Source organism: Lissotriton vulgaris, chromosome 8 (genome assembly GCF_964263255.1).
Source record: "Lissotriton vulgaris chromosome 8, aLisVul1.2, whole genome shotgun sequence".
NCBI classification, from domain to species: Eukaryota; Metazoa; Chordata; class Amphibia; order Caudata; family Salamandridae; genus Lissotriton; species Lissotriton vulgaris.
Window position 1 is genome coordinate 483082646 of NC_141696.1, and position 23572 is coordinate 483106217.

A 23572-nucleotide genomic window follows, 5' to 3' on the forward strand; every position below is an offset into this window, starting at 1 on the left:
TTCTAACCAGTGAGCCACATTCCTCCGCATACAAGATGCTGCCCTGGCAGGAGAGAAGCAGCTTTAGAAGGCGTCCCCCCTCCCGACTCTGGCACATCACCCCAAAGGGGGTCCTGTGAAACTTATAACAGCCAACATAGTTGAGGGCTCAGCCTCCTCTTGGGTTAAGCTTGAAGTGAAAAGCATGTACCCACCCAGTCAACTATCACAAGCAACCATCACATAAGAAACAACTGTGAAGTTGTTACGCTAACACGTTACCTATTTGTTCCTCAGTATCACAAAGCTGAGGTGCAGGGCAATTCTAAGATGCATCTAACAGCAAAAGTAACAAAGAGTTACTATGTGGTGTGTAGCAAAAGGGTTATTCCTTAGGTCGCTGTGGGCTACTATGGCGGACCTAGTGAGGAGCACACTGGCGCCCCTTGGTCCTTCCATGGGCAGTTGGAAACCTAAGCAACAGCAACGGTGCCCTGGTGAGAACCCATTTTGTATAGGAGTTACTATTTCAAGTGGGGTTGAACTACTAGAAGCCCCTGAGCACATTATTGTAAATAAAGTAAACTGCTTCTGAATGCTACCAGGATATTTTGTCTTTCTCGGATTATGAAGCGTTGACTCTGGTGAATATCCGAATTGCCTGTAAACTAACCCAACCTTTGTTAATCTATAGATTGCTAAAAGCCAAAACACGCAACACAACCCTTCACTGATGATAACAGGGTTTGGAGCAGAAAAGCACGGTAGTGCTTGGCTGCTGGCTGGCTTTTCTAAATACCATTAAAATGTACATTTATTTCCTAAATGTGGCACGACCCCCTCATTTTCAATGACTCGAGGCTTAAAGGCACAGGCATGCACAGCGTTGACAACACACAAAGCACACGTCACGCCAGTGGCGTAACAAAGGCGCTATCCCTTAATGCGAGTAAGGAAATTAGCCGACCCAACCCCTGGTTTGGTAGTAAACAAAACAACAAAATAACTGCCACTGATGGGGGTGAAGTGGGTCTCGGTGCCACTGCACCTGCTGCAATACTGACAGCACCGACTCCCCTCCTGCACTCACCTCAGTCACAGGGACCCGGACCAGAGAAGTCTTGGCGCCTTTATTTCCCGCAGTCCCACTGGCGAATGTGGGCTCGGATTTCGCCTTTTTTCTCCCCCCGAGCTTTCTATGTCGATCATGACCTAAGTGACTCAACAACCCACATCCTACGCTCTGCCCGCAAAGGCCTACGGTACAGTAAACACGAAGGGAACACACCAAAAATATTAAAGGGGCAGCGACGCCGAGCTCTCTCAAGGTAGTAGCCCGTCGGACTTTAAAGACGCTGAAAGAAATGTTTAAAGCTCGACTCCAGGAGCCCCCCACGGTATTAATAACACGATGTTCATAAAAGCGCGAACTTGGGCCACAATTGGGGGTCAAAGCGCCGCCCAAAGATTTAATGACCCCTAACACAGGTCAACAAACCTTTAAACAGTAAATATACGAACGTCGATAACACAGCAGGTATGTTGTCTTTTGGCGCAAGGAGAGCTGGGTAAGGGAGGGTGGCAGCACTTTCCCAGCTTGTGCCGCCATTCATTTCCCAGGGCTTACGCAAATGCAAGTAATTTGCCAATTATCGAACACTGACAGTGTGATTATGTAACGCAGGCAGCAATTGGAGTTTCTCGGAATTGAAAGATTGAAATCAACGGCAGAACGAGGAAAACACACACATTTACTACAATACTCGTACCAGCAAATGCACGTGTAGTCGTTTGTACTACTAAGGAAGCTATTCTCCTGTTGGGGAATATAGAATATGTAAACAAGCACTTGCAAAGGCATTAAGGCCTCGCCTATGAAAGACCCATTGGCTTTACCAAATGTTTTGGTTCTACACCAGTGCGGCTGCTGTTCAGAATGGCTAACAGTTGGTGGGGGTAAAGGAAAGTGGGGCGCACTGACCGGAGCGGGTAACAGGTGTTTTCCGCATGGGCTGAAAGAGTCGTGGCCGTTTTTTGACCCACGGGACCGGTTATGCAGCATTGCTGCAATAGCGGCTCCCCGTAACAAAAGCATCAAAGGTGCTTGCAGTGGCTTACATAGCAATTACATAGGGTGGAGTGGCGAGGACTGGATCAAAGTGGCGTAGAGTACAGCACCCTGCAGGTAGATTGTTTCAGAGTACAGTGAACTGGTGCAGGGTAGAGTGGCGCAGGGTAGAGTGCAGAGGTGTAGAGTGACATTGAGTGGAGTGGAGTAGTGTAGAGTGGAGTGATGCAAAATTGATTAGAGTGGAATGGCGTAAAGTGCGTTGGGGTAGAATTGTGTGGTGCAGAGTAGAGTGCAATGGCATAGAGTGCAGTCTAGCAGAGTAGACTGCAGACTTGACTGCCGATGAGTGCAGTGGGGTAGAGTAGAGTGGCTAAGAGTGCAGTGAAGTAAAGGGCAATGGTGTAGAGTGGTGAAACATGCAGTGGCGAAGCGTGTTGCAGAGTACATTATTACGACGTAGAGTGCAATTGTGCAAAGTAGTTGGCATAGGGTGCAGTGGCATAGGGTGCATTGGTTTTATGTTATGTAGTCTGGAATGCATTGGCGGAGAGCGCAGTGACAGAGTAGAGTGCTGTAGAGTAAAGTGACACAGTATAGAGTGCAGTGGCATAAAGTGGAGTGGAGTGGCATAGAGTGGAGTGGCATAGAGTGGAGTGTCTGTCCTGGAAAGAACATGCCATAATAAAGCAACATCTTTGACTTGCTGAACAGTCTGCCTTAGCGGAGTAAAGCTGTACCTTCATGAAAACAATGGCTCGTGTTATCAAAAAGAGTCCGAATATGATATATGTACTGTAAGTTGTGAACTTGAAAACACACCCAGCAAAATGATGTATGGTAGGTTCTCGTTCTTCAGACCAAAAGGCTAATATTTTCATTGCATCTTTAAGAAAGCAAAAAAGAATCTGTAAACGCAACAACAGGTTTTCATTACTGCAAAGTAAAACAAATGAACGTGCAACAGCAATTATTGAGGAGCACCGTGTTATACGACTGGCTAAGTCATCGGAACAGCAGGTACTTCAAAACAAATCTACAAACTTGTAATAAAAAAAAAGGCAGCTGTGTCAACAAATTAAGGACCTCAAAGAACGCCCAGTGGTTCAAGTCTAACACGGACTAATTAATGTTCCATCACCAAAACCCAATGGTACACACATGGAATTTTGTAACATTCCACTAAATGTCACAGCCTTGCTAGACAGACCATCCTAGAAAATGCAAACCATTAACACCATCAGTGCTGCAGCAATTCCCCTCTGTGCTACTTCTGATTTATTCCCATTGTTCATGACAAGCTCGGCTCGTCATGAGCACATGACCAGTGTACTGCATGACGAGCTGAGCTCGTCATGAGCATCGAAGGGGTTAAAAACTCATGAAAGCTAATGGCAGAGTAGGTTGACCTACACCCCACTCTCTCCCTTTACTTTTCATTCTACTTTTTTTTTTAAGAACTAGGCCATGCCATATCCTGGATAAAGTGTTCTGTAGGCAGAGACAAAAATGCATCTTCTTAGAAAGACCACACTGTAGGCTATATGCTGGACAAGCTTGCTCTAGTATGTAGCAAGTTCTGAGTTTCAAAGAATACCAGTAAGGGCCACACACACCGAGAAGATGTGTCGAAGTATGCACACAGAGTCTAAGGCACATACCCGGTCTACATTACCAAGCAATACAAGTCACACACAACTTACAGCCAATATCTTTGTGCTCATGAGGGCTGCTGCGACCGGTCAGTCAAAGCATCCACTTTGATAGGCCATGAACATGCCATGTGCAATATGCAGTCAATGTGCAGCTGGGTGGCAACAGTGTGAAAAAGCCACTGCTGAGCAATTCTGCAGTGGCGCCGTGCCTGTAAAGCTTTGCTGGCGAGAAATGACTGGAATCACAGTGTTGCATGGTGTAGTCCCTTTAAGGACCATTGAAGGCTGAAGTGACTCATTCCTCCATGGCGAGGAAAGTCTACAAACTGCTTCTGCAGACGTTTAGGACAGGCGTGTCCAACATTGGTCAAGGAATGACAAATCTATCCAGCACTGGTCAAGGAGTGACACATCTCATATTTTCAGGATATTCACAAAAGACAGATTTGCATACAATTAACATAACTGGACTACAATTACTCCGTCTACGGGAAGCCTGAAACTTTGTACGGGTAGGCCCTTCTGGATCTAAATTGGACACAACAGGTGAAGGGCTGAAAGGGGAATTAAGGTAACGCAAGGTTGTTGTGCCCCCTGAATACTGAAGAAAGAATATCGAAAATAAAATATTTACATATAAGTCTGGATTTTCTATACCTAACTCCACATATATGTACTTATGCAGAACATATATCTTCAAGGTACGTAGATGTGGAGTTAGGAGTAGTAAATCTATTTCCCTATATGCACTTACCTTTTAATATTAGCATGCCAGACTATTGTTGTTGTCGATATTCAGTAGTATGGTAATGGTATGGTAAAAAGTTTTGTACCGCGCTCGGACACCGTACGGTTTCATGGCGCTCATGACAAATGCGGGGAGGCAGGGACGTGTATTTTACTCAAAAGCAGACTGGAAAAGATACGTTTAAACAGCTTACGAAAACAGCCATAGGTAGGGCAGTGACGGATGGCAGGCAGGAAGGCATTCCAGGTTTCGGGGGCGCAGAAAGAAAAACAGGAGCCGCCATATTTTTTCCGTTTAGTTTTTGGAATGACTAGCAGATTGTGGCCAGAGGAACGGAGGTTTCTGGAGGGAACATAGCATTCCAGTTTACAGGAAATAAAGATAGGAGCAAGATCAGATTGGGCTTTAAAGATTGTGCAGCCCAGTTTAAAGATGCAACGCTTGGCTACAGGGAGCCAATGAAGGCTCCGCAATAGCGGCGAGACATGTTGATGTCGAGGTTGGTGATAAACCAGGCGTGCAGCCTGATTTTGCACAAGTTGCAACTTGTGAAGGAGGTAAGCAGGGATACCGGCATACAGTGTTGGCGTAGTCAATTCTCGACGTAACCAGGGCCATAATGACAAGGATCAGTGCGTCTCTGGTAAGAAATCTACAGATTTTTCGTATCCTGCGTAGTTGGAAGAAGCAGGATGACGTCACCGCACTGATCTGGGACCCCATGGATAAGTCACTAGAAATGACCACGCCAAGACTCTTCACAGAGTTGACAGGACATTCTTTATCTCGGCCTGCCAGAATATCTGCTTCAACGGCTGCAGGTGGTCCAGAACTCGGCAGCACGGGCAATCTTTGGACTATCCTGCCGTGCCAGAGCCTCGGGCCTCCTGCAGGCACTGCACTGGCTTCCCGTCCGGAAGCGGATAATTTTCAAGGCCTTGACTTTGGCGCATAAGGCTCTGCATGCCTCCGGAGCGAAATACCTTCAAAAAAGGCTGGCTTTTTATCATCCAGCCAGGCCCTTGAGGTCAGGATCCTTGTTCCTTGCCACTGTTCCTCGTGTCAAAAGGGCACGTATTGGAGGCCGTTCTTTTAGATTGTTGGCCCCCCAGCTATGGAATATGTTGCCAGTGGCGCTACGCAGTACTTCAAACTTACTGGCCTTTAGGAAAGGGCTCAAAACTTGGCTTTTTACTTCTTAGCTGCTTACTTGGGTTCTTTTTTTTCTTTCAGGATCCTCTGTTTTTATCTCTCTTTCTTTTGTTATGTTATGTTCTGAGATAGGTGTGCAAACCAAAGCGCCGGGACACTCTGAGTAGCCGTGCGCTATACAAAACCAGTATAACATAACATAACATAACATAACATAACAGGACGGGGAGGGGAGGGAGCCCTAGTGAGGGAGGCCAAAAGATGTCATTCCATGGATTGGCTGCTCCTCCCACCAGAACAAGCTCAGTCTTAGTAGGATTTAATTTAAGTTGGCTATGATACATCCACTCAGAGATCTCAAGCATGGTGGACTGAAAAGTAGTACAGGAGGAGAGGGAGGTATCAGTGGGGAAAATTAACTGAAATCATCCGCATAATTGAAGATGGTAGCGGCGGACTTACGGAGGGAAAAGATCAGGGGTTGCATGTATAAATCAAATAATAAAGGGGATAAAGCAGAGCCCTGAGGGACACCGCAGGACAAGGGAGCGTAGGAAGCCGAGAAGGTAGACAAATGCACTGCCTGAGAGCGATTGTCCAAAAAGGACTTAACCCACTCAAGAGCCATGCCCTGAATACCGCCGTTCCTGACACGGTCGATCAATATTGCGTGATCGACCGTGTCAAAAGCCGCCGATAGGTCCAATAGGACAAGGGCCTGAGGGATGTTATTATCAGCGCCCTTTCTGAGGGTGTCCATGACAGCCACAATAACCGACTCGGTGGAATGGAGGGGGCGGAATCCGGCTTGCTGGGCCTCCAAGAAAGATGAAGACTCAATGAAGGCGCTCAGGCAGCGGGTGACATAGGTCTCCAAAATTTTTGCCAAATAGGGGAGAAGGGAAATGGGTCTATAATTACTTAAGACCGTGGGGTCGGCATTGATCTTTTTTAGGATTGGTGTCACCACTGCCTGTTTAAAGGAATCCGGAACCACCCCTGTCGCCAACGAGTTGTTGAGTAAAGCCAGGCGAGGATCAGGGCAGGCCAAAAAGATTTCCCTAAGAACCTGGGGAGGACAGCAGTCGATAGGGGAGCCAGAGCTCACTTTATGCAAGAGTGAGCAGAACTCTGAAAGGGAAATCGGAGGAAAGGCATCCAAGCAGCAAGTGTTTCTTGGAGGCAAGGGAGGGGCGTGGGGGGATGAGGGCAAAGGAATATTGTTCTTAATGGTGATGATTTTATCGGTAAAGAAAACATTAAGTGAGTCACACAAGGATTGGGAAGGTTGGGGTTGAAGAGTGACTCGGTCTGGTAGGAAGAGCTCATTCACAATGGAGAAAATATCCTTTGTCTTAGAGGCGGACTCCATGATTTTTTGAGAAAAGTAGATAGTTTTGGCCGATAGGATAGATTTTTTATAGGTTCTCAAACGGTCCACAAAATCAATTTTCAGCTGGTGGTCGTAATTACGCCTCCAACGGCGCTCCGACTGACGTAAGGCCAGTTTGTCTGCCTTCAGTTGGTCCATAAACCAACGCTGGGCGTCATGAGGGCGCCTGTTTTTTATGTTTTTTAAAGGGGCAATGGTGTTGCAAGCAGATAATAGCCATTGATCAAGGAGAAAAGCCTGGTGAGACACCAGGGTCGAGGTCGGAGGGATTGTAGAGGACAATATGGAGTGAAGTTCCACCAGATTGGCTTTCTTCCAGTTCCGAGCAGTGAAGTTGGTCAAAGGGGGAGGATGATAAGGAGTGATCAAATTAAGAACAAAAGAGATAAAATAGTGGTCTGACCAGGAGCATGGGATCACAATGGGGGAGGAGATATCTAGATTGGTTGTCCACACCTGATCTAAAATGTGGCCTTTACAGTGGGTAGGATTAGTGATGTGTTGATAATAGTTCAGGCCTGATAAGAGGTCAGAGAATTCCACCGAGAGGTGACTTTCTCGGGGGTCAGAGGGCCAATAGTTAAAATCACCGATAATCATAACCTTGGCATTGTTGATAGTCAGCTGAGAAATATAATCAGCAAACTGACGAGGGAAGGAAGGCATAGGATCAGGAGGTCGGTAAATAAGAACGACAACAAAAGAAAGCCTAGGAGACGTGAATTTAACAGTAAGACATTCAATCCACAAAGTTGTACTGAAAAGTTTCAACCACAACTACACGATGAAAAATATTTACCAAGTCACCCACTGCTTGCTTATGTCAAGAAAAACAATATGATCAACAGAACCTTAATTAGTTTAAATGTCCCTGATGTGCAGAATTAGAATGCACGTATATACGCATAAGTGCCTCAAGCGATATTACTGACTAATGGTGGACTTCGCAGTCGTAAGCATAACGATCCTTAAATGTTTTTACTGGTATCATTGGTAACTTGTAACTGATGTAAGTTTGCAACTATGTGGAACCTTATGTAAAGCGCTCGGATACCTTTGGGCCTAACCAGCGCTATATAAAAAATAAATAAAAAATAAAAAAATAAATTATCTACTGGTCCCATTACATAAGAGCCATTTACTGCCAGTAATGACTGTTGAGCAAAGAGTACACTAGATTCTGGAAATTAAAGCTTTGTTTTTAACATTGACCCTTCCCTCTTCTATCCCTCCCCTATCCTTTTTCAATACAAATAGCAAACTTGCATGTCCACCACTCAAATTAATTTCAGATTCCTCTATACTAATTTACTCACTAATCCTGCTTGGGTTCCGGAGTAGCTAGCGTGCTACCCGCCGAAAAGCACTTCAACACCCCATCAGAGGTAGCAAGCGCCATATAAATGCAAACCCTTCCCTCTTCTCTATCCCCACTATCTTTTTCAATCCAAATAACAGGCTAGCATGTCCACCGCTCAAATCAATTTAATATTTCCCTAAACTAATTCAGCACTAATCCTTTTTGGGTTCTGGAGTAGCGTGCTACTAGGCGGAAAAGCGCTTTGACGCCTCGTCAGGGGTAGTAAGCACTATATAGATGCAAATACAATTGACAAAGGTTCTAAAAGTTCCAGAATGCAGAGAACTGATAGCTGCAACTGCTGGATTGTCTGAAGGGGCTCACGCCAAATGTCCCTCTAAATTACCCCTTCGAAAAAGTACATCAAGAGGGCTTCAGTCTTGGCTTAGTTTCAAGTCTAGATTCTCAGGGCCCATCAAAGGCGGTTGGATTCGTTTTTGAAGCCTATCTATTTGTGAATACAGAGAATGGCAATCTCTGAGACACCAACTACAGCAAGATACACTAGGTTACATTTGTATATAACACTACCATGCCATACAGCTACCAATGTGTGCCACTAGACACTCAGGTTACCAAAATTACTTAGTAACACACATTTATAACATTTCTGCTTAAAGTGTAACAACAACAACATACATCCTAGCAGAACAGAGGATGACTCCTGAAAATCGAAAATTAAAAAAATACGCCGAACATTGTCAGAAGGAAGCTGGGAGAGGGGTGTTTTAAAGTTATGATCTCCAAAGTTTTGGAGCACAGTGAAAAAGTGGAATCGTTATCGTATTAAACCGGTCGTTATACTGTAACAGATGGAATAATGTATAGAGTATTTCACAAACAATGGTTAACGACTGCTGTTAACGTGATGAAACAATACAGACATTTTTTTTTAAATCATAGCAGAACAGAGAAGGTTGAGGGAAAGGTGGACAGAGATACATGAAAACCATGGGACATACCGTAGAGCAGCTGCCCGCAGTCACCTCACTGCCGGATTTCACGAGGGCCTGTCCCCTTTCTATTTCCTATGCACTTTGACCTTGGAATGTGTCCCCAGCAGCTGGACACCACCGACTGTTGATGCAAAATGGAACCCCTGCCGGCTGCAAGTCCATCACGCATTTATCTTCACCACCCTCCTCCTCCCACATCACCCACTGAGTTATCGCAGCCCACTCTGTGACCAGAAGCCTCTTTTTATTGTTAAATTTACGTGATAGTGATCCAACGCCGACATCTGTTTCCCGTCTGGCATTTCCTCAGTTTAACCCGGTCTCTCCCGCCCCCGTGTCTTTCTACTGTAAACAGCTGGAGGTTCGCAGAGTGAAGGCATGGTAACATCGTGCCTGGCGTCTGAATGAAACCCAGAAACAGACTCAGAACGAGCCTCTCGCTTCCGGAGGTTTTCTGAAAATGAGAACGATTTGGACAATTCTGTTTCCTTGTAAGGGAATATCCTGCTATAACATAACATGACATGTGTATTTGTAACGCGCACGTTCACCCCAGCAACGGGGCATCTTTGCGCTGAAATAACAGATGTATATTGTTACCCTACTCAATGGTACTATAACCCAACAAACGTCTAAAGAAAAACATCTGACTAGGAAACTACAACTCTATAGTCTACAGTTAAACATCATTCGATACTTTGGAAGTTCACATTCTGTATTCTACACTTTAACTGAGTTTACAGCATTTAACGTGTGCATTTTGGTTTTACTGTAAATCCACTGAGTGTAAACTTATGCCACTGTAAAGGGAGCACGTGAGTAGGCCTGGGCGGTGAAACTACCCTTCGTTCTCGGAGTTTTCCGCACTCCGTGGAGCATGCAGAGTTCCGAAAAACCCGGAGCATAGTATTTTCCTCGCTCACCAACATTAAGTTGGTAAGCGAGGAAAATCCAACGCTAGACCACCTCCCTGCACAATTTCTCAACGCGGATGGTCGCGACCGCTTACATTGAGAAACCATCCGTTCACATTGAGGAAGATGCCGCTCATGTAGAAAATCTACATAAGTGGCAGAAAGAAGCAGCACCCTTTTGCACGGCGCATGGTGTCGTTCGCACTGATTTTACAGCGCGGAAAACGCCCGGCGCAAAAAATCAGCGCAAACCGCGCGACCTAACACTCTCCGCTGCATACGGAACTCCGCATAGCGCAGTGGAGTTTTTTTGGTCACTTCGCGGAGTTCCGCATAGCGGTACTCAGCGAACTCCGCCCAGGCCTGCACGTGAGAATGCTGGCCACGTCCAGGGCAAAAAAAAAAGCAATATGGCGTGGTCTGCATGGTCTCCCTTAAAGACAAGTAATGAGCTTCTGGCTGCTCTGACCAAAAAGGGAGGTGACCAACACGAGTATACTGGAGATGTGTGACCGAATTGGCTATATGGTCTTTGTAGAAGCACGATGAGAGTTAGTTCAGAAGGTTACGCTTGGAAAGGTGTGGAGAGGTGTGGTGTAGCGGCCAGGGCAGCTGATTTCGGAGCACAGGGTTCACAGTTTGATCCCCTGCTCCGGCTGCAACTCAGCTCAGCACCTTGTGACTCTGGACAATAGCTCACTTAATTTGCGCGATGGCCCCCAGTGCCTTGAAACCCGGAAGGGTCTCAAGGCACTTGCGGCCATCGTTCACGTCCATCCGTTCACGTTGAGAAAGATGCCGCTCATGTAGAAAATCTACTTGAGTGGCAGAAAGAAGCAGCACCCTTTTGCACGGCGCATGGTGTTGTTCGCACTGATTTTACAGCGTGGAAAACGCCCGGCGCAAAAAATCAGCACAAACCGCGCGACCTTACGCTCTCCACTGCTTACGGAACTCCGCATAGCGCAGTGGAGTTTTTTTGGTCTCTTCGCGGAGTTCCGCATAGCGGTACTCAGCGAACTCCGCCCAGGCCTACACGTGCGAATGCTGGCCACGTCCAGGGCAAAAACAAACAAGCATTTGCAATGCAATAGGTCTCGTATTAGGAAAGTTAGAGCTATTGGTATTGTAAATGACACATTTTTTAATTAAGTTTTTTTTTTGAAAATTGCGAAATTAATAGCTTTGTCATTTACAATGCCAATACTTATAACTCTCGCAAATGTGACACCTATAGCATTTGTAATGCAATATGTGTTGTATTTACGTGACTTACATGTATTGATATTACAAATAACAATGTTTTTTAATTTTTTTAAATAATTAATACTTAAATAAAAGTTGTTGTAATTTATAATGGCAATATGCTTTGTTTTGCTATGCTATGTTGTGTTGGTATGCTATGCTGTGTTTTGCTATGTTATTATGTTTTGTTATGTTTTGTTCAGCCATGCTATGTTTTGTTTTGTTAAGCTATGCTGTTTTGTTGTGTTTTGTTATGCTATGTTTTGTTTTGTTATGCTATGTTTTGTTATGTTATGCTATGTTTTGTTATGTTATGCTATGTTTTGTTATGCTATGTTTTGTTATGCTATGTTTTGTTATGCTATGTTTTGTTATGCTATGCTATGCTTTGTTTTGCTATGCTATGCTTTGTTTTGCTATCCTATGCTTTGTTTTGTTATGCTATGCTATGTTTAGTTTTGCTATCCTATGCTTTGTTTTGTTATGCTATGTTTTGTTGTGTTTTGTTATGCTATGCTATGTGTTGTTGTGTTTTGCTAGGCTATGTTTTGTTATGCTATGCTATGTTTTGCTCTGCTAAGCTTTGTTATGCTATGTTTAATTATGCTATGCTATGCTTTGTTGTGTTTTATTATGCTATGCTTTGTTTTGCTATGCTATGTTTTGTTATGCTATGCTATGTTTTGCTGTGTTTGGTATGCTATGCTGTGTTTTGCTATGCTATATGTTTTGTTATGTTTTGTTAAGCCATGCTATGTTTTGTTATGCTATGTGTTGTTGTATTTTGTTATGCTATGTTTTGTTATGTTATGCTATGTTTTGTTATGCTATGTTTTGTTATGCTATGCTATGCTTTGCTGTGTTTTGTTATGCTATGTTTTGTTATGTATGCTATGGTTTGTTGTGTTTTACTATGTTTTGTTATGCTATGTTTTGTTATGCTATGCTTTGTTTTGTTTTGCTATGCTATGCTTTGTTATACTATTCTATGTTTTGTTTTGCTATGCTTTGTTTTGTTATGCTGTTTTGTTGTGTTTTGTTATGCTATGCTTTGTTATGCTATGCTATGTTTTCCTATCCTATGGTTTGTTTTGCTATGCTATGCTATGTTTTGTTATGCTATGCTGGTGAGGGTGGGTGGGTGGGTGAGGGTGGGTGAGTGAGGGTGGGTGTGTTTGAGCGAGGGTGAGGGTGAGAGGTTTGTGATGTTGTGTATCCTATGCTTTTTTTGTTATGCCATGCTATGTTTTGTTATGCTATGCTGATGAGGGTGAGTGTGAGGGTGAGGGCGAGGGTGTGATGGTGTGTGAGGGTGAGAGGGTTGGGAGGGTGCGGGGGTGACATTCTCCCAAACCGTGATGTGCTGACTTCCTGATTAACACTTGACAATGAGTGGCGGAAAAGTGAATCAACCAATATGTGCACCATGTGCAGGAAACAAAATTGTAAAAGTGCCAATATAAGAACGGTCAACAACAGTCCTAGTGCTACAATATGGCAGTGAACAATATCAAATCAGTCAACTCAACATGTCCTTGTATGTAATAATGTGACCAAAACCCAGTGTCACAATAAACAAAACTAGCACGGGAGAAGAAGGGAAGATGTGGCAGCGGTGCAGGGGGGGGGGGGGATAAAAGGTAGTACAACTACTTGAATCACTTTGCATATGAATTGCTCTATCATAGGACCTCTCCAATAAATCCAGAGACATACCCTTAGCACCCCCTCCCCCTGAAACTCGAAATCGTGCAGGATTTGTGAGACCGACACGTAGCAAAGGGAGCGCATGCGGTTACAACTTAAGGTCAGGGTTCTCATACAGTCTCTGGTCTCTCCAGGAATGTTGCCCTTCAAGGAATGCCACTACTGCGATGGCTGGAGAGAACACCTGAACCTCCCCCCATTTTGCAACACTCTGAACCTCCTCCATGTGCCCCTCTTGTTCATCTTTTTCTTAATCTGAGGGACCGGTTTCGTCAGTTGCGTCACGTGACATACATCCGGAAAAACATGAATTGTTGTAATGGCTGTATTTCTATTTAAGTTGAATATGTATTGTTAATGTTTAGTTAATGGTTGTGCAACTTGGAATGTTAATGATTGCGCAACTTGGAATGTATTCCTGTTGCAGAATGTTGTTCTTTAAATGTATGAAGTCGTCTTCAGTCTGGTGTTCGATGGGTTTCTTCAGTTGTCTGTTGGACTCCGGACTGAAGAGGTACTTCTCCTGTGGGTGAATCGCCTATGGAATAAAACTACTTCATTCAATTACAATGAGACTCCTGGATCGATCTTCTACAATTGTGCTCCCTTTTCATGCCATTTGTCTTGGCGGCGCTCGTAGACCGCACTTTTCTGTGTCAAACGCTGACCAGGCCTGCAATACTGTGTCATGGGGGCCTCTGTTAACGATTATCGTTGCCCTATACGTCCCGCAGTAGAGGAGGGGTGACTGCAAAGATGTATTTATGGAGGAGGTCAAGGACATAGCCTTAATGTCCTCGTTCTCTGCAGTAGGCACTCACTCTTTTACCGGTATGATTTATTTTGACCACCTTGAAATTATGAAAGAACAAGAGTTCCCCCCCCCCCCCAATTCCACTTCTTCAATGTGTTTTTCCACTTTCCCTGTACACCGGTGCCGGTGCTCGTAGTCTCCCGCTGCAGGCGGGATCACACTATAGCGCCTTGCGGTTAGATAGTTTGTCAGCGTGTGTTGTAGCGCTGCCCTTCCTTGCCTCTTGGGTTTAATCGCTTATCTTCCCGCTGTGCCCCCTCCGGCCTCCACCCCTTCTCCTAGAGCCGATAAACACATTAAAGCCTTAGACTTGCCTCTAATCCACCCATAGAGGAGTGAGGGAGGGAGGGCATGAGTGTGCAGGCCCCGACTACCCGGCGTGGAGTTCCTTGTTGCCACGGAGACAGCAGCAGATATGTATGCAACGCGCCTCGCGCACGCAGGCCGTCAGCGCCGGCCCTATTGACTTTGTCGCGGCGTGACGTCAGGATGGGATTGACCAATGAGCGCTCGATTCCGGTTGTCTTGCTAGCGGAGCCCTGGAAACTGGCGCGCGCACTCCGAACGCACCCCGGCGAGGGGCCGTCTGGGAAAGCAGGCACTTCATATTTTATGTGCCTCGACAGTAGGACTGCTGCTTCTGCACGTATGCTGGCCTCGGCGCAGGCCTTTGTGTGCAGAGGTGTTTTATGTAGCTCTATTATAGCACTGCTATGCCGCCTCGTAGCGCTCCGAGACATCAACGTGCTGAGATACTAAACAAGGAGCGGCTCACACCGGGGAGGGGGGCACCCGGCACCAGCGAGCGACCCCGCCCCCCCCGTGGATGGGAGACAGCCGAGGTGAGCTGCGGCAGCGCGGGGCACTGTGGGAGCTGGGGGGGAGCTATGTGACCCCCTCAGGGGAAGGGGGGGAATGCCTGTATGTGTGCGTGTGTGTATGCGATGGCAAAGGGGTGGGTGGGACGTCTCCCCGTGCGTGTATGTGCGCTTGTGTATGTGTGTGGTGCTGTGTGCGCATGCGTGCAGGGGGGTGTGTGCCTGTGTATGTATGCGCTTCCCAGGAGACAGACACAGCGAGCGCGTGGCCTGCGCCGATCGCATTTTGAGAGAAGCGCGCCGCCGGCGCGGTCTCCTGGGAAGCATAGTCAGTAACAATAGATCTCGGCGAGTACAGTGCTTACGCACTGTATCGCTACGAGACCTAAAAAGCAATATTGCGTGGTCTGCATGGTCTCCCTTAAAGACAAGTAATGAGCTTCTGGCTGCTCTGACCAAAAAGGGAGGTGACCAACACGAGTATACTGGAGATGTGTGACCGAATTGGCTATATGGTCTTTGTAGAAGCACAATCGGAGTTAGTTCAGAAGGTTACGCTTGGAAAGGTGTGGAGAGGTGTGGTGTAGCGGCCAGGGAAGCGGACTTCGGAGCACAGGGTTCACAGTTTGATCCCCTACTCCGGCTGCAACTCAGCTCAGCACCATGGGACTCTGGACAATAGCTCACTTAATTTGCGCGATGGCCCCCAGTGCCTTGAGACCCGGAAGGGTGAGTAGTTCGTGCTTCACAAATACGGATTTAAAGCTAGTCTGTGAACCAACTAAAGAAAATTTGCTTAAGCTTTTTAATCAAATGGGGTAGTTTGCTGTGGTTTTGTTTTTTTGATTAATAGGATGATGACTGCGGATAGGTAGCCGGATAGACATGTGCCTGTCTCGAATGAGTGATTGAGAAACAAATGCAGGCTTTGACTAAGAGCTGTGACAGAGGTTTTAGAATTTGAAGGGCATAGTGGGTTGTGGGACAGAGTGCTGACAGCTTCTACTGCAGTACATGTAAAGGGGGGTCCCCGTCTGGGAGAAGGTTATAATACACGACCAACAAAAAGTAGTTAGAACCACATTAGAAAGAAAAACTACAATAACATTCTATACTTTTGAGAAGTGTGTATTGTCAATTATTCACAATACATTGATTTACAATTTCAAGGGAATTTCATACAATTATCTCAAAATTGTTGTGCCCCGATAGGGAAGGAAGGAAAAGGAGGGAGTGCTCGGGGGAAGGTTGGTGAGGAATGGATGAACACAGTTGTGAGTGATAAGTACACACAGTATAGGCAAAATCAACACAATTACATCAACAAAAGCCAAATAATTTATAAAGGCATAGGATGATGGATAATTATCATAACAAAACTTTCGACGGACACTGAGTCAGTGCTGGACTGTAGAGGACAAGTGCCGGAAGTAGAGTGGAAGACACCGTCGACGTTTCGACCCCTATGAGTAGGATCAGTTCAGTCCTTAAGTGGGGTCTTCATCAGGACTAAGAAGGTGAGGGGAGTGTGGGGCAGTCCTGTTGGATGAAAATAATGAACCTATGAATTCGATGATTTTGATGGGGGTACAGCATAGTCAATGCATTCGGACTACGATGGAGGTAGGGATGCTAAAAGAAATTTCCATGGAATCGTGGCCGATGTGGCTCGCGATGTGAAACAGCGATGGGCTGTGGTAGGTCACAAGTCACTCGCCGGGAGAATGAATCTCATTATGAGCTACAGAGGAGTAAAAGAGGACAACCAGTCAAAAAGGGAAACTGACCCTATACTTCTGTCATACAATTAAAGAAGTATAGGCCACGATTCCATGGTAATTTCTTTTAGCATCCCTACCTCCATCGTAGTCCGAATGCATTGACTATGCTGTACCCCCATCAAAATCATCGAATTCATAGGTTCATTATTTTCATCCAACAGGACTGCCCCACACTCCCCTCACCTTCTTAGTCCTGATGAAGTCCCCACTTAAGGACTGAACTGATCCTACTCATAGGGGTCGAAACGTCGACGGTGTCTTCCACTCTACTTCCGGCACTTGTCCTCTACAGTCCAGCACTGACTCAGTGTCCGTCGAAAGTTTTGTTATGATAATTATCCATCATCCTATGCCTTTATAAATTATTTGGCTTTTGTTGATGTAATTGTGTTGATTTTGCCTATACTGTGTGTACTTATCACTCACAACTGTGTTCATCCATTCCTCACCAACCTTCCCCCGAGCACTCCCTCCTTTTCCTTCCTTCCCTATCGGGGCACAACAATTTTGAGATAATTGTATGAAATTCCCTTGAAATTGTAAATCAATGTATTGTGAATAATTGACAATACACACTTCTCAAAAGTATAGAATGTTATTGTAGTTTTTCTTTCTAATGTGGTTCTAACTACTTTTTGTTGGTCGTGTATTATAACCTTCTCCCAGACGGGGACCCCCCTTTACATGTACTACTTACCGCCCAGGTCCCCGTGACTGCTTGGGTAAAACCCTCTTTCCTGTAATGACAGCTTCTACTGCAGCGGCAGTGGATGAGGATGGAGGGAATGGGTGTAGGGAGAGAAAAAGGGGCGAGACACGCAAGTGAGACTGAGACAAGGTAACCAGCACATAGCAAGGAGGGCCTTGGAGCAGAGTGAAGGGGAGGTTGGCCAAATACTTCACTTTGGTTGCATCAAGAGCAAAGGTGAGTTTAGAGGTTGAGGCCTTGTACTCTTCTAGTTCAGTAGGGAAGGACTTTTCAAGTGTGGAGAGCCGTAGGAATCCTGGTTTAGGCGACAGGATGTTTTGAGAAATCCGGGGGTAGGAATGTCAAGGGAATCAATGAAAACCTTCAGCAGGGAGAAGAGCAAACAGAGAGATGACTGGTAAACAAGTATGTCCTTGATATTGTGCGAGGAAGTATCTTGGTATAAGGGGTATCAAGTTATGCCGAGATGGGTTATTTGGGGATGGGATGGTGATATGATTGCTGGAGTGGTCTGTGGAAGAGAAGCAAAGAGGAGAACTCCTTAAAGAATTGGTAGCCATAATGCATACGAGGTTGGGTAGTTGCGTAAATTGGTAATACTGAAATTAGACAGTATGGACCATAGCTGTAGTTTCTGAACATCAGTGAAACCTCAGACTAATTATGCCCACAAGGAAGATGGGGGTGTTATTAGATAGAGAGCCAAGAGTCTCAAAAGGGGTCTGGGATACTTTGAGGTTGAAAAAGTAAAGGGAGTCATTGAGCGAGGGAGGGATGGAGGTGAGCTAACTAGGCCATTGGAATGGACATGGCAAGGATTTGCGAGAACAGGAGATGGGGAGATGTGTATGGATTAATTTCTTGTTGACAGCCCCCACATAATTTAAGTGTAAGAGGGAAGGCAAGGTGATAATGGAGGCTTCTTCACTATGCGCAGAAGTCAGACAGGGGGATTCATGCTCTATAATGGCAATGAATGAGGTACAGTTTAAGATAGTGAAAGTGATCTGTGATGCAGACTGTTGCGTTGAAAACGAAGAGTGATCTTACAACGGTCGGAATTTCAGGGTTCTTAAAAGCTTTACCATATGAATGTACAGTTTGTAAAGTGTTGTGGCCCAGTGGATGTGTCTGGCTTTAGGATGGCAGCGACAGCTGGAAAACTGTGTTCTTGAAAGAGGACGGATGCCGCCTGGGCGATGAGGAGAAATGCAATGGGCAAGAAGTGGAAGGGCGTACAATTATAAGGTTAGGAGTGTTAAGATTATGTGGATAAAATTAGGGGTCCTGGGTCTGGGCCTTGCTGCCGAATAGCCAAATGGTCTCGAAAGTGGCGGGACCACAATCCAGCAATGCAGGTCTAGATGGAGAAGCCTTGCATGCCTTCGAAATGGCATACAAAAGTTGGTCCCACGTGTAGTTTTCAGTGGCGGTTGGTGACATATACAAATGGTTGGGTGAGAAAAGTGAATATTTTGGTACGCACTGAGAGAATCTAGCAGTGTCTTTAAGCTCAACGCCTAAGAGTTTGCACTATAAAATCAGTCTAGCATGTGAACTTGACCCACATGTTAAGGAGAGCTTCACTTCATAGCCTGAACTTGCTGCTTCAAAAACAACCAATCCGTGCCTTGCTCTCATGCTGGTTTAACTAGTAAACAGAACGAGAGCAAAGCCAGGATTGGTGTGAGCATGGGAACTCAGTGCTCCAAAGAAGACTGGAATAGCAGTGCTGCTTTTTCCCCTGGCTCATTAGCTTTGCAGTTTAGAACCCTAAAGTGCCCTTGTCTGGTTAGCCTCAGTAACAGACCTGTCCAACCAGACATGCGCACCGGGCTTTAGCTGCTGACTGCCATTCAGCAGGATAGGCTACGTCATGCCCTACACAGACCCTGGCAGACAGCAAAACTCGCCACGGTTGCAGTATTTATTTGTATTTCATTTGATGTGTCACTTTGATTTGGCAATGCGTGTGGGGGCAACAGAGGTGGTGGGTCAACGTCACCAAGCTCAAATGAAGAAACTGCCGCTGGTAGTTTTAGAAAAAGAGCGGACAATTAAAGAACTTCAAAGTCTGAGGCATTTGTTTTCCAAAGTTACCATATGAATACGGTCACACATAAGGAGCTTCAACTGCCCTTCAAACTAGGTCATCTTTGAGAGTCTTAGTTTGAGCAACTATTTATTCAACAGCATTCTGTACATATGCAAGGACAAGAGTAAACCTCAGTGCTTAGTGTGGGACAAGAAGGGATGCTTTCCTGCTGCAATAGTAGCAGAACATCAGTCATGTAGAACCATCGGTTCTCCACTTCCCAAGGCCCAGTTGGCTTCACATCGGATAGAACAGTTGGCCAATCCAAGTGATTTATAACAGACCATCAGCGAAGCAAGAAGTAATCGAGCTGCTGTAATGTTGCACTACTTTCAAAGGAATCCAGGGCCAAGATTCGTTTTATATTATAGTGTGTCACAGTAGTATCAAGGTTTTTGTGAGAACAGTCCTAGGCTCGCCTGTGTCAAGTTCCAAGTTCTTAGTGCAGTCTTGGTGGAAGAGGTATTACTTTATGCATGCTACATTTTAACCAAAACTGCTCTGTCGCTTGGTTTTCTGCAGATCTTTAAAAAAAATGATCCCCACAAAAGTAAGATTTCAGTTAAGGAATAGTATTCATATTTTTCTGGATAAAAACAAAAAGGAGTCTGTACGGAAAAACAGGGCCGCTGGGGCTTGAACCTCTAAGATTTCCTCTAGTTAGCAGACACAAACTGTATAATGAGCGCTTTGATTTGGGATTTCCAGAAGCAACAAGTAATCTAGGCGCTTACAAACACCAGAAATGGGTGGAAGACACCACCAATAAAAAGCTGCATGGTAGTCATAGACACATGCAAAATGAGTCACTGTTAGCAGTCCAAATTTGTACTTTCTGCAAAAAAAAGAAAAGAAAAAGAAGGTTAGTCATTTCTCTAATGACATTACATTTCCACACTGGAGGGGCTCGAAAAGACACATTAACCAACGAGCTACACAATGTTTATAGTGCTAGCAACAGCCAATATGATGAAACCGCGACAGCGCACTTGTAATGTCCAGTGGTCAGAAGACATTTGCTAGAGAAGGTGTTAGGTGGGCATGAGTTCCTCTTCTCCTTATTGAACGACACTGCATGACTTCACAATTTCCTATCGATCGACTCTTTCTTTTCAAGATGCCTTTGACTCCTTTGTCTCAAATCCTGCATTCGCCCTACTGAGCGGACTGATGTAGCCAACTTGCAGGTGATCTTCCTCACCTTCCAACCCGAATATCCAAGAAGCATCCAAAGTCCCTCTGCACCCTGACAATTATAGGCACTGATCGCCTTTAAATGCAATAGGCACTGTGGCCACTGTCATTAATGGACCAAAGAGAGTTGATAGTGGGCAGGCCAGTATACCCTTGAGGGTTTGGGCAAAAAGTATGATAGGGTGAAGATACCTTCAAGGGATTTTAGTAAAACAAGAATCTTTGAATCACTTAAGGAATGAAATTGTGTGGGCTTAGTGATTTGAGCCCACTAGTGCTGGTTATGCAACAACACTTGCATCTACTGCTGAAGCAATTACAGAGTGAGGACGGACTCCGACTCATTTAATCCAGAGCAACCTTCCTTACCGAGAAATACTGGCAAGAAGACGCTATTATACCTTCTAATGTGTAAGGGAACCCTTTAAAATTATCGAGGATTCCATTTCTTCCCAAATCTGTGGCTTCTGGAAGTGACTGATTAGACAGGCTTCCTTACAGCAATTCTTAGCCTTCGCGGTGCAAATCATCCTGCCTGCCCGGGACACCTGCTGGCTCCCATAAGGGTACTTCACAGCAAAACGCTAATCATTCAACCGACAGCAGCGCTAGACAAATTGAGTCTCTGATCCGTGCGCTTATATGAACAAGGGTACTCAAGATATGAAATCCATGTCCTGAGGATGGTCTCTCACATGAAAGAATAGAGACCGAAATGTCGACTGTGGCTTTATCTACCATTGAATGTTTAATTAATTCTGTGATAGGTAGAAAAGCTTGAGCAATTGATGTAGTAAGGGCTGTGTAGATTAATGTATTTTCTCTTCTGCGTCATTGTTTTTCATCTTGTACCCGACATTTTAACTTGATTTGATAAAAGATTAAATACTTTTTTTAAATATACACCCGTCTTTCAATCCCTTTTTGCTCTCTTCTTTTTCTGATCACTCACAAGTGACAGTTCTGAATATATGTAAATCTCTGTTGTTGCATAACCAGCACTAGTGGGCTCAAATCACTAAGCCCACACGATTTAATTCCTTAAGTGATTCCAAAATTCTTGTTTTACTAAAATCCCTTGAAGGTATCTTCACCCTATCATTAATGGACCAAGGCACTAATCGAAGTCCACTCACTAAAACTCCATTTCCAATGCAATGCACCCATTTACTAAAACTCCATTACCAATGCAATGCATCCATTTACTAAAATTCAATTACCGATTCAATGTCAGTTCAGGTATTCTGGCCTTGTGTTGTGTAGGGCTTTGCATGTGTGCGTGAGAAGTTTCAATTGGCTGCACTTGTGAATGGGGAGTCAGTGAAGCTTCTTGAGGTGCAGTGTGATGCGGGTGGAGCGTGGGAGGCAGAGTAGAAGTCTTGTGGCAGTGTTCTCGATGGTCTGGAGCCTGTGTATGAGTTGTTTGGAAATACCAGAGTAGAGGGTTTACATAGTCCAGCCTGCTGGTGATGAATGCTTGTGTGATGGTCCATCTGGTGTTCTGAGGCAACCATTTTAGGATCCTCCGCAGCATGCATAGGGTGTGACAGTAGGAGGTGCACACTGTATTGACTTGAACCAACATGCTGAGCTGGTCATCTAGGATTCTCCCTACATTTTTTGCGTGGCCTATGGGAGTGGGTGTTTGTCCCAGCTCCGACAGCCATCAGGTGAAGCTCCATGGAGAGATCTTGCTGCGAAAAAACAGTACTTCTGAAAAAGGGGCAGGATAGCAAAGTGAGCAAAGGTTACAGTGGAGGCTAAACCGTGCCTGCCACTTATAGGATGTTGATAATGTGTACAGTAGAAGAGTCCTTTAAACCATCAAACTCTTGCTTCAGCCCCGTGGCTTCCAAATAAGGCACGCCAAGTATGCATTGGATTTAAAAGTCACCATATATTTATCCGTGACATCAGATTCTATACCTGCTGGTCAATGAGCTTTCTCAATCCTGAATTAGAGTGGGCTAAGACATAATGAGCCCTGCATGATGTAACACTAAGGAATGCTCTTCCTTTAAACCAACTACAATGTGCACAAGAATACACGTAGAATCTACAGAAATGCCACCTTGGATGCGCTCCCTCCGGCTTGTCAGATAGTCCAGACATGGAGGCGGGTGCTTCGGTCCATGGGTTGGTGGAGTAGGTTCAAAGGTGCCACTCCCCTCTGGCAGGGTACCCATTTGCAGCCGGTTTCGGGGCTTGAAGGATTCCGATATGGGAACACATTGGTATTTCCACACTCTGGGACATTATGCAGGGGACCACCCTTAAACCCTTTCAGATGCTACAATCGGATTTTGATCTGCATAAATAGCAGTTCCATCGTTATTTACAGCTCCGAAATGCTCTGACCCCCCCCGATTCAGCGGTTGGAGTCGCTGCCGGATTTCCACCCGCTGGAGGGCCGTTTGCTGATGTGGGACATCGGGGCTCACAAAATGCGACACATTTATCAGACACTCAATACCCATACCAAGACCACCATCCACAAAACCCGGGAGGCATGGGCCACCGACCTGCCGGCCCTCGAGGATGATGATTGGGCCGAGGCTCTAGCGAGTCCGCGGTACGCCGCTGTGTCTACCAGATACAGGTTAATTCAGTTTAAATACCTTCAAAGGGTGTACTGCACTTGTCACAGGCTTTGAAAAATGGGTGCAATCCAGTCCCCGATCTGTCTCCGCTGCCCTGCGGACGATGGGTCGTTTTTACACACAATGTGGAGTTGTGCGGCACTTCAGCCGTTCTGGTCCAGTGTGTAGTCCTGTCTAGGCCGTGTTCTGGCCTAGGATATTCCGATGGACCCCAGACTAGCGCTCTTACATAGTACGGAAGACATTGGGGGGAACAGTTGCAAGAGACACCTTTTATTTCTGGGCCTCACATTAGCCAAGCGAGATATAGCGCAGCATTGGAAGGAGACGTCTTCCCCCAAGGTCACTAATTGGAAAAAGGCACTGGACAGATGCATGTCAGGC

The 23572-nt window shown here is 45.4% G+C and overlaps 1 protein-coding gene across 5 annotated transcripts in view; it reads right to left on the minus strand.

The window, feature by feature from the left end:
• The window catches only part of LIMS1 (LIM zinc finger domain containing 1), a 407029-nt gene that overhangs the window by 292634 nt on the left and 90823 nt on the right, over positions 1-23572 (minus strand). For 2 of the 5 annotated variants that reach the window (XM_086934300.1, XM_086934297.1), the window contains exon 1: positions 1070-1206. The exons of 2 other annotated variants lie outside the window; for them this stretch is intronic. The gene's annotated coding sequence lies outside the window, so the exon portion shown is untranslated. Of the gene's footprint in view, positions 1-1069; positions 1207-9317; positions 9341-23572 lie in introns of those variants that run through there. One more of the 5 variants, XM_086934298.1, reaches the window with a different exon arrangement.